The sequence below is a fragment of the Podarcis melisellensis genome (genome assembly GCF_964234715.1).
Source record: "Podarcis melisellensis genome assembly, chromosome: W".
Taxonomy (NCBI): Eukaryota; Metazoa; Chordata; class Lepidosauria; order Squamata; family Lacertidae; genus Podarcis; species Podarcis melisellensis.
The window spans coordinates 28,386,370-28,400,850 of record NC_138535.1 but is presented as its reverse complement, the minus strand read 5'-3'; the positions used below and the strand labels follow the sequence as shown (position 1 = coordinate 28,400,850).

Below are 14,481 nucleotides of genomic sequence, written 5' to 3'. Positions count from 1 at the left end.
TGGATGACGGACAGGCGCCTAGTGCAATATGAAGGGATACTCAGAACTGGAAATGATATAACCATAGGGACAGATAGAAATTTGAATCCAGCGGAATTCCTAAGAGGGGAGCGGCAAGAATGGGAACTCGAGGAGCATGATTGCCTTAAGGATATAGAATTAATGGCCAAAGTTAGGGAAGATCTAAGCGAGGTACCTCTAACGGAAGGGGAAAGATGGTTCGTAGATGGATCTAGTCATGTGAGGGAAGGAAAAAGAAGGTCGGGATACGCAGTGGTCAAGGAAGACGGGGAGACGATAGAGAGTGGGGCCCTCCCTAGCACGTGGTCAGCCCAGAAATGTGAAGTAATGGCGCTAACCCGAGCCCTGGAATTGGCAACCGGGTTAGATGTGACAATCTGGACTGACTCAAGATATGCATGGGGAGTGGTGCATACTTTCGGTCGGACCTGGAGAGAAAGGGGCTTCATAAAGGCGGATGGGAAACAAATTGAACACGTTGCTTTACTCGAGCGGCTACTAGAATCCCTGATGGGACCTCGGAAGATAGGCATTGTGCACATCCTCGCCCACACCAAAGGACACAGTTCGGAGGAACAGGGAAATGCATGGGCTGATCTCCGAGCGCGAGAAGCGGCGGAGGGGGAACCAAGGAAGGAAATATTTAAACAATGTGTCCTGCAAGTACCTGTGATTGACCCGCAGGATGTAAAAGATTTAGTGTTCACTCAAAAGGAGAAAGAATACATGGAAAAGGAGGGATGGGAAAGAAAAGGAGAAAGTTGGGAGACTCCGGAAAAGCAAATGGTCCTTCCAAAATCAACTATGTTAAATATATTGGAGAAAATACATGAAGGAAGTCATTTAGGCACGGAGGGAATGGTGAATTTGGTGAAGTCAGTGTATTGGAGTAGAGACATGTGGCCGATGGCACACGCCATCGCATGGAAGTGTCTGATATGTCAAAAGGTTAACAAAGCCCGGGCAAGGAAAACTGAAAGGGGTGGGCGGCCTCTAGCGGTATGGCCCTTCCAGAGAGTACAAGTAGATTTTACCGAACTGCCAGAAAAGGGGGGGCAGAAGTATTTGTTGATATTTAAAGATCATTTGACAGGTTGGATTGAGGCCTTCCCTAGCCGTAGGGCCACAGCTCAGGTGGTTAGCAAAGCCATTCTGGAACACATTCTTCCTCGGTATGGAATAATAGAAGTCATAGACTCTGATAGGGGAACTCATTTCACCCAAAAAGCAATGCAGGAGGTAATGAGAGCTGTGGGGATTATGTGGAGTTTCCACACGCCCTGGCACCCTGAGAGCAGTGGAAAGGTGGAACGGGCGAATGGGGAAATAAAAAACATTTGACTAAGTTATATCTTGAAAATGGGCTGCCTTGGACGAAAAATCTCCCTTTGGCACTATTAAGGATGAGGGTGGCTCCCCGAAAAGACACCGGTCTGTCCCCTTTTGAGATGATGATGGGTCACCCATATCTGGCAGTGTTAGGAAACCCTCAAATCGAGTTCAGGGATCAGTTTATCAGGAAATATTTGCAGTCACTGTCCCAGTCTCTGTTATCTTTCCACAGACAAGGCATACTAGCACAGCGGCCCCCGCTCCTGGAGCAACAGCACACCTTCCAGCCCGGAGACCTGGTCCTGATAAAGGCTTGGCGGACGGAGAAACTCAGCCCGAGTTGGGAAGGCCCATACCAGGTCCTGCTCACAACCGAATCAGCAGTACGGACCAGAGAGCATGGATGGACCCATTACCACCGGGTGAAAAGAGCTCCACCTGAAAATTGGACAGCAGTGACTAGTCCAAATAATCCGCTGAAAGTTACGCTTACCAAATCAGGAACCGGGATCCAGAAGGGCGCACCTAGACTGTGATGTGTTTGTTTTGTACCTGTGTGTGCTTTTTCGAGTGCTGTTGCTGTCAACATTGCGAAGGGTGTGTGCAGTGTGTGCATTGTACTGAAAGGTGCAGCATCATCTTTATAGAGGACGTTATACTCCAATATTGTGAAGTGAAATTAGGAGGGGAGGTAACGTGCCAATTAGCAGAAACCCCAACGGTGAGGCAAGCTTTAATCTATTTGAACCCCACACATGAAAGGTAACTGGCAAGTATTAGGAATAGTATTAATAGGATGGGCCACTTCATGAGCAACCCAATCGGAACCCCAGTGCACCGAATGCATCCAGACAACCCGAACAGGCAATAAAATCACACAGACCCTAATGTATTATAATATAGCCCCAGAATGTGTTCAACAGTTAGATCCTTGTGTTCACAACCAAACTCAATATTATAGATGTAGGGTAAAAGGAAACAAGACGGAATGCTATGAACCCCTGGCGGTGGGACCCATAACTTCCAGTATATATGTTTACGGATATAAGGGCGGAACCGCTAATCAAGCTGGTGAGGGGAGAAGTATGTTTTCCTTGGCCCAAAACCGACAGGGTTATATAGCACATAATACAACAAGGGGAGAGGGCAGGATTATGGTCTGTTTTGATGCTTGTATCGCAATAGATAAAGGACAGGGCCCAAATGGAGGGGCAGGGGTCTGGTGTGGAAATCGTGGATGGGAACAATCATATTTACAGGAAAGAAAGTACCTTTTCCAGAGAATAAAAGGAAGCAACGTGGGGGCTGGGGCCGGGGTATATAATTTTTGGTACACAGAGGGAGTTAATAAGCAGCCCACCTATAGAGGCCCTGAGGGAATAAATCTCACTAGGGGAGCTGCCTCCACCGACTGCTCCACAGGAAAATGCAACCCAGTATGTCTATGGGCGAGCGAGAGACCTTCTACTTCGCCTAAATTTGTGCACATAGGTATAGGCATTGATGGGACTGGAAAAGATCCTTATGGATATCTCATCATACAAATACACACAACTAAGGTAACAAGACAACCCATATCAGTATTCGAAGATTTTGAGGAAGAAGTACAGCATTTAAATACCCTTCCCCTACCCCCTAAAGCCCATAATATGTTCCTAAGTTTAGCTGAGACTATAGCCAAGGAATTAACGGTGAAAAATTGTTTTGTATGTGGAGGAACAAATATGGGGGATCAGTGGCCATGGGTGGCTCATGAAGTAAACTATACGGAGGTATATAAAACACAAAACAATTACACTTATAAGCATTTGGGTAACGAGGTATGGCAAATCTCTAATCACCTAGTTGGGACAGAATGCTTCACCAGAAACACCAGCCGAACGAATGGAACGCATGTGGGGACACTCCCTTGTATAGGACAATGGGAGGACAAACAGTGGTGGAGTCAAGGGAATAATAATAAAACTTGGCCCTCTCCCCTCGGAAATATTACCAATATGAGCTTTCTCCTAGACCCGGAGAACAGAATGCTAGAATGGACAACCCCCGATGGGTTTTACTGGGCTTGTGAGAGCTATGCTTACAATAGGTTACCTTTAAATTGGGTCGGCTCATGTGTATTGGCAACCTTAAGGATATGTTTGGTTCATGGTTCCCTAAATTACCTGGTCTGCAGGCCATAGTGGCCCTAATTGGGTTAATTGCGGCAGGATGCGTACTACTTCCATGCGTTCTGCCAATCTTTGTTAGAACCATCAATAATTCTTTGTCCCTCCTAGCGGAACAGAAGGTCTCCACTTATTTCATGAAGATGCAATATGCCTCAGTACCCACATCAGATGAGGAAGCAGAAATAGCAGCCCAAGAATTATTATGTGAGTTCGAGACAAGATACAAAAAGAGGGGGGATTGTGAGAAGGAGTAAAAAAGGTGTGCCTCGAACTCAGTTGTAAATTCCAGCGTTGGGCTGTTGTAAATTCCAGCGTTGGGTTCGGCTGCAGGGGAGCCACGTCGACAAGATAAGGTTAGGTTTAGAGAGTGTAGAATGGTTGATGTATTAGTACCATGTCTTTGATGATTAGATAGATTGTAAGCCAAGCCTCGAATGAGGGGCGGCAGCAATAGGAATAAATACTCTTGCCCGTCCATTGTTCGGGGCTCTTCGTACCACCCTGGGACGAGGAGCCCGCCTTTGCAAACGCGTTATAATAAAAGGGAAGTAATAGACCTTATCTCGGTGTCTCCTTGTCTCATTGTAAGTCCACGTAAGTAACTTCTCACAGCAGCAAATTCCACTGTCGAACAGCTCTTACTGTCAGGAAGTTCTTCCTAATGTTTAGGTGGAATCTTCTTTCTTGTAGTTTGGATCCATTGGCCACTCATGAGGTGGCCAAAGTCTTGGAGCCTCAGCTTCAGGATCTGTCCTTCCAGTGAGCACTCAGGGCTGATTTCCTTCAGAATGGAGAGGTTTGATCTTCTTGCAGTCCTTGGGACTCTCAAGAGTCTCCTCCGGCACCAGAATTCAAAAGCATCAATTCTTCGGTGATCAGCCTTCTTTATGGCAGGCAGCATTGTGCTCTCCAAATGTTGATTGACCAAAATTCCCATAATTGCTAAGAATTGGCCTTGCTGACGGGCTCATGAGAGTTCCACTTCAGCAACACCAGGAGGGTGCAGTGTCGGCGATCCCTGCTGCTGCAGCTGCACCACTAAGGTTTCTACTAGAGCAGCCAGGAGAGAGCAACATAAACCGAGTGGCAGAGATGTATTAGATGAGATTATAGCAAATGTGGGCAACTTCTCCAGTGATCGGGGTGGGAGTTGCAGTTTGTTAAGGGCAGTAACGCGAAAGCAGAGCGGCCATTTTGCATGGAGAAGGTTCCCGGCTCAGTCACCAGTGTGTGCAGCTAGGGCTGGGCATGATCTCTGCCTGAAAGCTGCTGCCAGTCCATGTAGTCCGTCCTGAGCTTGATGGGTCAATGGTCTGCCTCAATATAAGGTCGCTTCCCATGTTCCTGTGTACTACAGCAGGGTTTGGAGGGCCACAAGCGCCCTGCCCATGAATTCAAGAACCAGGGGAAATTCTAAAAGTCTTTGCTGAAAGGACATCAAAGCAGGGGCCAGGTGAACCTCTTTGGGAGATTATTCTGAAAGGTCGGGTGCCATGACTGAAAAGGCCCTGCCATGCTTGAAAGAGCAGGAGTTCCCTGGGAAAGGGATTCTAGTCAGTGGAGAGGCAGTGCAAACATAAGTGGGCCTTCTTCTGGTACCCTTTCCCCAAACCTTGAAACACTTGAAAGGCCAAATGGGATGCTCTGAATTGGGCCTGGAAGCAGTTCAAGAGCCAGTCTAGTTCACAGAGCACTAGCCTAATATGATCATACTGCCCAATCCTAGTTATCAGTCTTACTACATATTGCAGGAAGTGGCAGCAGGCTGCCTCCCGACCCCCGACCCCCGACCCCGTGAGCTAGCCTGTAGCTGTGGTTGCTTTGCTTTTTTCCAGCATTGTCATCTGATCACTAAAAATGAGCTTCAGAGACTTCTGACCTACGACCAGGTGAGAGACATCTTTGTGTTATATGTGGTGGTTTAGGATATTGCCCTGTTTATTTCCTTTGTCTGGGATACCCCAGCCTAGGCTAGAGAAACCACTTTCAGGCAGTTAGGAGCAAAGTGTAGCTATAACATAGGATGACTGCGACTTCTACAAATGCTTTTTAAGGTTGCCGGTTTGTGCAACCTGAATTAGAAGCAAGTCCCAATTAAGTTGGAGGGTTGCCTTGGAATAAGTAGGACTGCTCTGCCGTTTCCCAGTTAGAGGGCTTTCCTAGCTCAGCACACGCTCCAGATGTTGTTGGACTCCCATCAGCCCCAGCATAGCTGCTGTCCAGCAATATCGAAAGGTCTAAGGTTTCCTGCTCTAGGTTTTGCATCTGTCTGGAAAATCTGCGTTGCTCACATGTTCTTATCAGCAGAGACTTCCATTAAGTCCAATTAAATTGCTGGTGCTTTTTGTTTTACATTTTTCTCTCCAAGGTTTGTGTGTTCATCATGTTGACGACCTTTCTCCCACTTGGCATAAGGAGCATTGGTATTTTGTGTTGAAACAGGCCTGATTGCTGCACCTTACGGTGGATTTAAACTCTGTGAGCGTAGTCGTGCCTTAGCCCTTTGAGAAGGATGCTGCAAGGAAGGCAAGGGGGGGACTTCCAACATATGCAAAACCATCATAAAACATTAAAAACTTCCCTAAAGGCTGTATAGTTACTTATCTCCTTGACATCTGACGGGAGGGTGTCCCACAGGGCAGGTGCCACTACTCAGAAGGCCCTCTGCCTGGTTCCCTGTAACTTCACTTCTCACAGTGAGGAAAAGGCCAGAAGGCCCTCGGTGCTGGACCCTGATGCCTGGGCTGAACAATGGGGATGGAGACACTCTTTCAGGGCTGAGGCCATTTAGGGCTTTAAAGGTTGGCGCCAACACTGAGAATTGTGCTCAGAAACGTCCTGGGAGCCAACGTAGGATGCAAAAGGGTGGTTTTGCAGTTGCTCATAGTGTCGGGGGTGTATTCTGGTGGTTGTTAACAGTTTGTATGGATTATTGGTACATATAAGATTGTCTATTGGAGGTATAGCTAACCTGTGGTCTGCCGGATGTTACTGAGCTGCAATTCCTGTTGGCTCCAGCCATCATGGCCAGTAATCAGGGATGATAGGAATTGTAGTTCTGCAGCATTGTGAGGGCCACGTGTCTGCTACTCCTGAGTTAGAGGATTTTCCTGTCGTGTGATGCAGCAAAGTAATTTAAGATGACATGGGGCAAAAATGCACAAGCATCCTGTACCTTTAAGAATTGGGTATAAGATAGGATCTCAGCAGGTATACCCCTTTTTTGCACTTGGCTAACCTACTAGTAGGGACGCGGGTGGTGCTGTGGGTTAAACCACAGAGCCTAGGGCTTGCCGATCAGAAGGTCAGCGGTTCGAATCCCCGCGACGGGGTGAGCTCCCCTTGCTCTGTCCCTGCTCCTGCCAACCTAGCAGTTTGAAAGCACGTCCAAGTGCAAGTAGATCAATAGGTACCGCTCTGGCGGGAAGGTAAACGCTGTTTCTGTGTGCTGTTCTGGTTCACCAGAAGCGGCTTAGTCATGCTGGCCACATGACCCGGAAGCTGTACGCCGGCTCCCTCGGCCAATAACGCGAGATGAGCGCCGCAACCCCAGTCGGTCACGACTGGACCTAATGGTCAGGGGTCCCTTTACCTTTACCTTTAACCTACTAGTACTTCACCTTGGTCTTCCAGCACAACAGTGGCTGTTAATAGACTCCATTGTCAGGCAACAGGGGGTCTTCTGCTTCTCTGCTGATAAGCGATTTCTTTTTGGCTTTAGCTAAACATTCAGCGTACCCAAAAGACAGCTTTTGCTGATTTCACAGAGGGAGAGATCAAGTTCATCCCGACGTACAAATTCGACTCTAAAACAGATCCTGCTTGATAGTTGAGCCTTTGTAAGTAAGTCCTCTCAATCATTCTTCTGCAAGGCTTGTTTGTTTTTCCTAGTCTGCTGAGATGCTAGTAGTGTCCTGCCTTTCCATCCTCCTGAGCAGGCTAGTAAAACATATATTTTAAACATGGCTTTCTGCTAAGCAAGCTGTTGGAGGAGGGCTAGAGTTGAGGGCTGGACGGACTTCCTTTCCTCTGCAGCCAGAATGGACACCAAGCCACGGAGGAAGAGAGAGATCCAGCTCTCCTTCACCTGCTCACTTTGCTTGCATGGAATTCCCGGTTGCCAAAGGCTGCTAGGCGAGTTGTGAAATGCAAGGCTGTGATATGTTGTCTTCCTCAAGCCATCCCTGCTCAAAGTCTCTGGAAATGTTTTGGCTCCTTTTCCACAAGCAGCCTTTCCCCCACATTTGTCCTGATAATCAGCATCCTGTTTCATGGCGTGTTTAAGCAGAGAATCCTGTTTGTGTCAAGGAAGTCTGGGAATGAGACTTGGTGCTCTCTCAAGATGAGTCTGCCAGGGCATAAGAGCATGAGAGCAGCCCTGCTGGATCAGGCCATTGGTCCATCTGGCCCAGCATCCTGTTCTCACATTGGCCAATGAGATGCCTCTCGGGGAGCCCACAAACAGGACCTGGGTGCAACAGCACGCTCCCCTCCTCCAAGCCATACTGCTTCTCTTGGTGGAGTATGTTCTCTGGCCATTATGGCTAGTAGCCATTGAGCCTCACCATCCAGGATGTGGCATATTCTTGTGGTTCTTGACAACTGTCAGAAGCCACCTAGGCCTGCTAGTTTCATTGCTCTTGCTGTGGTAATGGGGAAATCAAAAGGACAGGCGGAACATGTAGTGACGAAGCCGGAAAACGGCAGGCTCCTTTGGGCAGCATTTCAGGTGCCAGAAAGGGTCTTTTGGGTCACTGAAAAAATAGTGTCTGAACAAGAATAACGGGGCCCCTTGCTTTGGGGAAGGATCATCATTTGGTGGTGTGCCATATGCTTTGTATGCAGAGTCTCAAGTTGAAAGGCACCTCCACCTGAAAAAGGATTGGGCCACAGAGAGCTGCTGCCAGCCAGAGGAGACTTAATTAATGAATTGTGGGGTTGGAAGGGATCACGAGGGTCATCTCGTCCAACCCCCTGCAATGTAGGAATCCAAACTGGGGGAGGTCAGAAATTCATTCTGACCTGGTAGAAGGCAGCTTTTGATTTCCTGACAACTCTCTCCATGAGGCAAAATGCCTGCACACCTGCAAGGTCCGCCCCTTCAGAAGTTGGACTCCCAAGCCCCATCATCTCCAGCTCTTGACCGTGGTCAAGATCACAGGCCGTGTGTGGAGCCAAAGTTTGACTGTGTGAGCCTTGTGTGTTGCCTCAGCCAGTCCAACTGTCTCCTTGCAGTGGGAAGTGCCGTGTGCCAGCATGGTGTGAGCCAATCCTCTGGCGAGGAGGCAGCGTGAATCAGCTCAGCTACCGAAGCCACATGGAATTGAAAAGGAGCGACCACAAGCCCGCCAGCTCCCTCTTCCTCACAGGGTAACACCTGCCCTGGCCAGGGCTATCGTCTATTCAGGCTTTTTAGTTGCCTGCTATGTGGCACCTCCTCGAATCTGGGCAGGCCCTGACCAACAACCAGGCCCCTTTCCACAGAGCTCCTCCTTGGCCAATGACTTCCGGTGCAAGGAGTGGGCAGGTTTTGGCTCTGTTAAATCCCTAGGCTTACATTCTCCACTGTTCTGAGTACACGCTGCTCCTGCAGGCATGGCAGACCACATGGGCTGAACTGTATACCTTAACCGTTGGCTCCATTCATGCAATGGAGCTTCTGTGGTACTTGGCTTGGAGCATTGGGCTTCAGCCCATTGGCTCTGGAAGTCACAGCCGCTGCCATCCTGGGGAAGCTCTCAGAGTTACAGTACTTGCCTCTTTCAGGGCTGGGAACAGGGGGTGCATCAGGCCTTTCTGCTCTTAACTCATGCCCCCCCTTTTTAGTCCATAGCCCCAACAAATGTGCTCTGCCCCCCCCCCCGATAGGTGAAGGTTGTGGATGACCGACGGTACCGGAAAGTGATTGAGGATATTGTTCAGTTGATGGACAGGATGGAGAACGAATTCCTTCCCTCCCTGGAGGGAGGTAAGGACGAATAGGATCCTCTCCAACCCCTTAAAGAGGGTTTGCTGCAAAAAGACCAGGGGGGAAAGAAGGCCTTGGCCCATCTAGCTCAGTCTTGAGCGGTTCCCCAGGATTTCCGGGGGATCTCTCCCAGCCCTACCTGAAGATGCTGGGGATAGAACCTGGGACCTTTGCATGCAAGGCAGATGCCCTTCCACTGAGCGGCAGCCTCTTCCTCTTCCTCACAGGCAAAGACTCCAGGGGTCGCCAGCGTGGTGCCCTCCAGGTGCTGGACTACAACTCCCATCATCCCCAGCCAACATGGCCAGTGGCAAGTGCAGCAATATCTGGAGAGCCCCACGTGGACCTGTGGCATGTGCAGTCCCCTAAATGAGAGGCCGGGGCCAAGGACAAACTCCCCCCTGGAGCACGTTTCCTTGCCTCTGCTGAAGGCAAACACTCTCTTTCCTCCCCCCCCCCCCGTTTTGCTCTGCAGTTTCCGTTTGAGAATGTGAAGTTCCGGCAGCTGCAGAAGGAGAGGTTCCAGATCACAAACAACGGGCAGGTCACCCTCCACTTCTCCTTTATCCCCAAGCTCAGTGACAGCCAGTATTGGAAGGCATGGCTTCGTGCTGAGCCCTGCGAGGGATACTTGGAGCCCAGCGCGTCTCTCTCTGGAATCAGAGAACTGTAGAGTTGGAAAGGGACCCCAAGGCTCATCTAGGGAAGGCCTTCCTTTTCCCCTCCTCTTCCCAACCCTCCTCCCTCAAACCTTGGGAGTTTGGTAGAGCAGGGGAGGCTTAACATTTGTGGGCTGCATTGCCCCATGCTCAAGCCTCCAAGGGCCACACGTCAAAGCAGCTGAGCCCAAAGTGTAAAAGTGTGTGTGACCAGCTTTAAACAAAGACACACAGACAAATGAATTGAAGCCAAGCAATGCTGGAGGGTCCCCAAACACCTTTTGGCATCGCAGGGAACCAGTGAGAGCAGTCTGTCCAAAAATTACTTTAAAAAAAAATAATCGTATTTTTATGTTGTGGAGGCACAAAAATATCTTGGGGAACATATAGAACTAGCCAAACCTTTAAAAATTCGATGAAATGTAAACTAAAAAAGAAAGTTACATTGGGGGCGCAAAAATCCTTTCCCTTTTGATATTCTTTTGTTAGGATCACTTTCTCTCACCCCTCAGTATCCTGTCACCATCTTCTGTGCAGCTGCTGCTTTGGAGGACTAGAGAGGAAAGTGGGGTGGGGGTGGGAACTGAGTCGCTTCTTCTCCTAATTCTTGAAGTTAAGGTTTGCCCCATACACCTGTGAGAACAGGATGCTGTACTAGATGGGCCGTTGGCCTGATCCAGCAGCCTCCTATTGTGTCCTTCTGTTCAATTCTTCACCGTCTTCACTTTTAATTTACAGACAAGCCAACTTGGCTGTGCCCAAGAGTGTATCTACCTGACCTCCTCCCGTTTTAGGTGAGACGGTGGACATTTCCCTGGATGTGTACGTCAGCAAGGAAGAGAAGATTGAGGCTATCTTTGTCCTTCACCTTGACCCTGGCAAGGACTATTTCCTCACCATCGGTGGGAGCTACCTACCAAGCTGCTTCGGGACCTCCTTGGAAGCCTTGTGCTGGATGAGGCAGCCGCTTGGCGGAGTTCCCGTCACCAGACTTATTGACCTGGTAGGGAAAGGGGTTGATTTACCTGGCAGGTTCATGTGCTGGATGTCTACCCTTCCCACTCTGCTTGCCTGCTTGGAAAACAGCTGCTCTTCCACTCAGCAATGTGGGGGCTGGGGGTCCTCCGCTGCATTCAGCTTCAGCTTCTGTAGCTGTGCATCCGCTTCCTGTGTGCTGTTCATGCCCTTTGTTTGCCTTGACTGAGTCATCCCAGGTTCTGGTCCTCCCACCTGCCCTTTCGCAGGGCCACTGATACTGTTCAGCCAACGGGCTGTTTCTTACTCTTCTCAGGGCCTGTGCCATTAACACCCTTGGTTGTCTGTTGCTCTTGCCTTCCTCCTCTGATCTCAGGGAGAAGACGGCTTCCTAGAAAAGGTAACAGTTGGTTTGCTATCCTCTAGATGTTCTTGTAGCGGGCTCAAAGCAGGTTTACACGGGGGTTGCGTTCCGAGGTGCCGTGCGTTTAAATGAAATTGCGTATATTGGGGGCAGCATTGGAAAAGCCTGCAAACACCCTCTAAACTCCCGGAAGCCCTTTTGAAAGGCCTTTTGAAAACCAGCAGCCTCCCTGCAAAACTCCTTGCTCCAACTCTCCACAGGTCTGAAAGGTCGGTGCCAAAGCTCCTGGGAGGGAGTCGAGATGCTGTTTCCATGCCGCTTTGACGCTTTTGTGCTCTTGGGGGGGGGGGACGACATTTTTGCCCCTTCCAGTGCCCCTTCCAGCTTTGCGGCAGTGTGCATGTGCCTCGAAGGCACGTAAATGGAGTTGCCCTTGTCAACGATCAGCAGCTGCTCCATGCAGTGGCAGCTGGTCCCTTAGGGCAAACCAGGCACTACCCCACCAACCGGACTTTCCTCTCAGGTACCCACACCTGCCTGCCTTCTGACTCAAATCCAGTCCAGGTGGTGGCTCTAGCTCTCTGCTTTGGTCTCTCCCCTAGTCTCAACGTGGCCCTTGTAGAACTCGGCAGAGGAGAACGGAGACGAAACCAGAATTTGCCATCGCTGCTTGACTCTGGGTCCGCTTGCGATTGGCAGCACGGGAGGCAGAAAGCCCAGTCTCATGATGCAGGCGCCAGCCCCCTCTGGCCCCAAGAGCCAGTTTTCTCCTTGTCTCTGTGCTCAGCAACTGCTGCACAGGCTGTGCCACTCTGGCTTACTCTCACCACCTGAGCACTGGCATTTGGGAAGCGGTAGTGGCTGCTTTGGGGTGGCTCAGGGAAATGTCACTCCTCTCGAAATCAGATCAACTTGGGTGTATTATCCTAGCCACAAGGAGACCGTGGTGACTGTCAATTTGGACAGCTGTAGACATTTAGAATCATGGAGGATATGTTGATCAGTGGCTCCGGTCAGGGCTATTTCTTGCCACTATTATCACAAACCACATGCTTTTGATTACCAGTTTCTGGGGAACATGATGGACAGAGTGCTCTTGTCCCCGTGTCCCTATGGACTCCCAAGGGCATGTGGTTGGCCATTGTGGGAACAGAATGCTGATCTAACCCAGCAAGGCTCCTGTGTTCTTTAGCATGCACCAGCTACTCTTGCACTAAGACTCTGATACAGCATGTGTCATTCCCCACACCAATACACTCTCTCTCTCTCTCTCTCTCTCTCTCTCTCTCTCTCTCTCTCTCAAGACAGGGGCGGGGAGTATTGGCGGGGGGGGGGGGAGGGGGGATGAACTGGGTCCTAATCAACAGCTGCCCTGGGGATGAGGGGATCAAATTCTCCATCCTTGCCAACTCCTTTCAGTGATGGGCTGCTTGCCACTGCTGTGCTCCTAAAGCTCTCTTGCTCCCCCTCCTCTCTTTCTCTTTCTCTTGAATGTGGTAGCTTGAGATAGAAATAACCACCCTGAACATTCCTGGAGAGGAAGATGGGAAGGAGGCCGGAGGCATTGTTCACCAGCTGCTGTGTGCTGCATTGCCCAGACAAAGTTGTGGGCTGGGGCTCCAGCTGTTGCTCAGTTTCTACCCCTGCCTCTGCAACGTGCTCTAGACAAGGGGTGGTGAACATGTGACCCCCTCACCTCATCATGCTGGCTGGGGCTGCAGCCCATCAACCTATGAAGGCCCATCCATGTTCTGTTGCTGTTTTTGTTACTTATTTCCTGCCCTTCACCCTAAGGTCCCAGGGCAGGTTCCAACAATTTAAATAAAATGTTAGCCAAACCTCATGTCCACAGCTGCATATTCAGTAAGCTTTTGGGTGAACTGTACATCCGGAGTGGGAGGATTACTAGCTGCATATTAATAGGGGGAGGGGGAGCTTGGATTTGGGGTGCGAGCAATTAGTTTTTTGTTTCCCCACTTGAGATGCTTGCTGTGGCTAGGGCCAGGCGATATATTTTCAAATCAGCTTGAAGTCTAGATAGTGAGACTGGTTTCATAATTTCTGACCTGGCAATATATTGCGAATCATGATGTGTGTGTGTGTACTATGCAAAAAACACCATGTGGGGGGAAACTGTGAAGCCAGACAATGCTACTTTAGATTCCTGCAGCCCCTGTGGACTCTGCCGGTTCAGCTTTCCCCTGCCCTCCTGCAGGGGGCAGCCGAAATCACAATGCGGGGGAAACCGTGAAGCCAGCCAATGCCTCTACATAGCTCCATCTTATTTCAGACATCGTGATATATTGGTGTATTGCAATGTTTAGCTAGTGATATATCACCGTGTTGAAAGCCACCTATCGCCCAGCCCTAGTTGTGGCCTCAGAGGGCAAGACTTGTCCACCCAGCTGGAGCAAGGAAAGAATGCATACTGGCACACATTCTGTCAGGCTCTCATGCCAGTCCCCCTTGTCATTGGACCTCCAGGAGAAGCAGTTTCTGGATATCGTACCCCAGGATGGTGATGACTCCACTGAGCAGCCAAGGAGATCTGGCTTTTGGTGGACCACCTCTTCAAGAATGCCTGCCACCAGGTGAGCTGAGGGGGAGGGTACCATTGAAAGGATGGGTGTGGGCTGGAATCCAGTACCAGTTTTGGGGTGTGCAGGTTCCAAACGTCCCAACTGATTTATATCTTAGCTACCAACTCGCTGTTACGAGCTCCTGCTGTGAGTATAGTGGCACCTTGGTGGAGCGCAGCGGGTGGGACATCCAGCATACGGTCTTCCTTAGAGCGGCTCAGAAGAACCCAAGTGTTCCCAACCATTGTCTGTCTATCCCTAGCAAAGCGGCTCTCTGAGACTCGCCACTAGAAGACGCGGGGAATGATTTGACTCTCCCATTGCCCCAAATCAGGAGAAGGGTAGTAGGAATGCTACTGTGGAAAGCAGGCGGGATACAATTCTCAGCCCTTGTGCCAGCTCTCTTGGTGAG

At 49.9% G+C, this 14,481-nt stretch overlaps 1 pseudogene across 1 annotated transcript; it reads left to right on the top strand.

The window, feature by feature from the left end:
* Nucleotides 1-3,208: 3,208 nt before the first annotated feature.
* On the top strand, nucleotides 3,209-14,220 carry LOC309361236 (inositol polyphosphate 5-phosphatase OCRL-like; annotated as a pseudogene). The gene is made up of 9 exons: nucleotides 3,209-3,244; nucleotides 5,360-5,413; nucleotides 7,246-7,349; nucleotides 8,760-8,894; nucleotides 9,393-9,503; nucleotides 9,968-10,133; nucleotides 10,946-11,154; nucleotides 11,503-11,526; nucleotides 14,188-14,220. The product of its transcript is annotated as an inositol polyphosphate 5-phosphatase OCRL-like (transcript).
* Nucleotides 14,221-14,481: the final 261 nt, after the last annotated feature.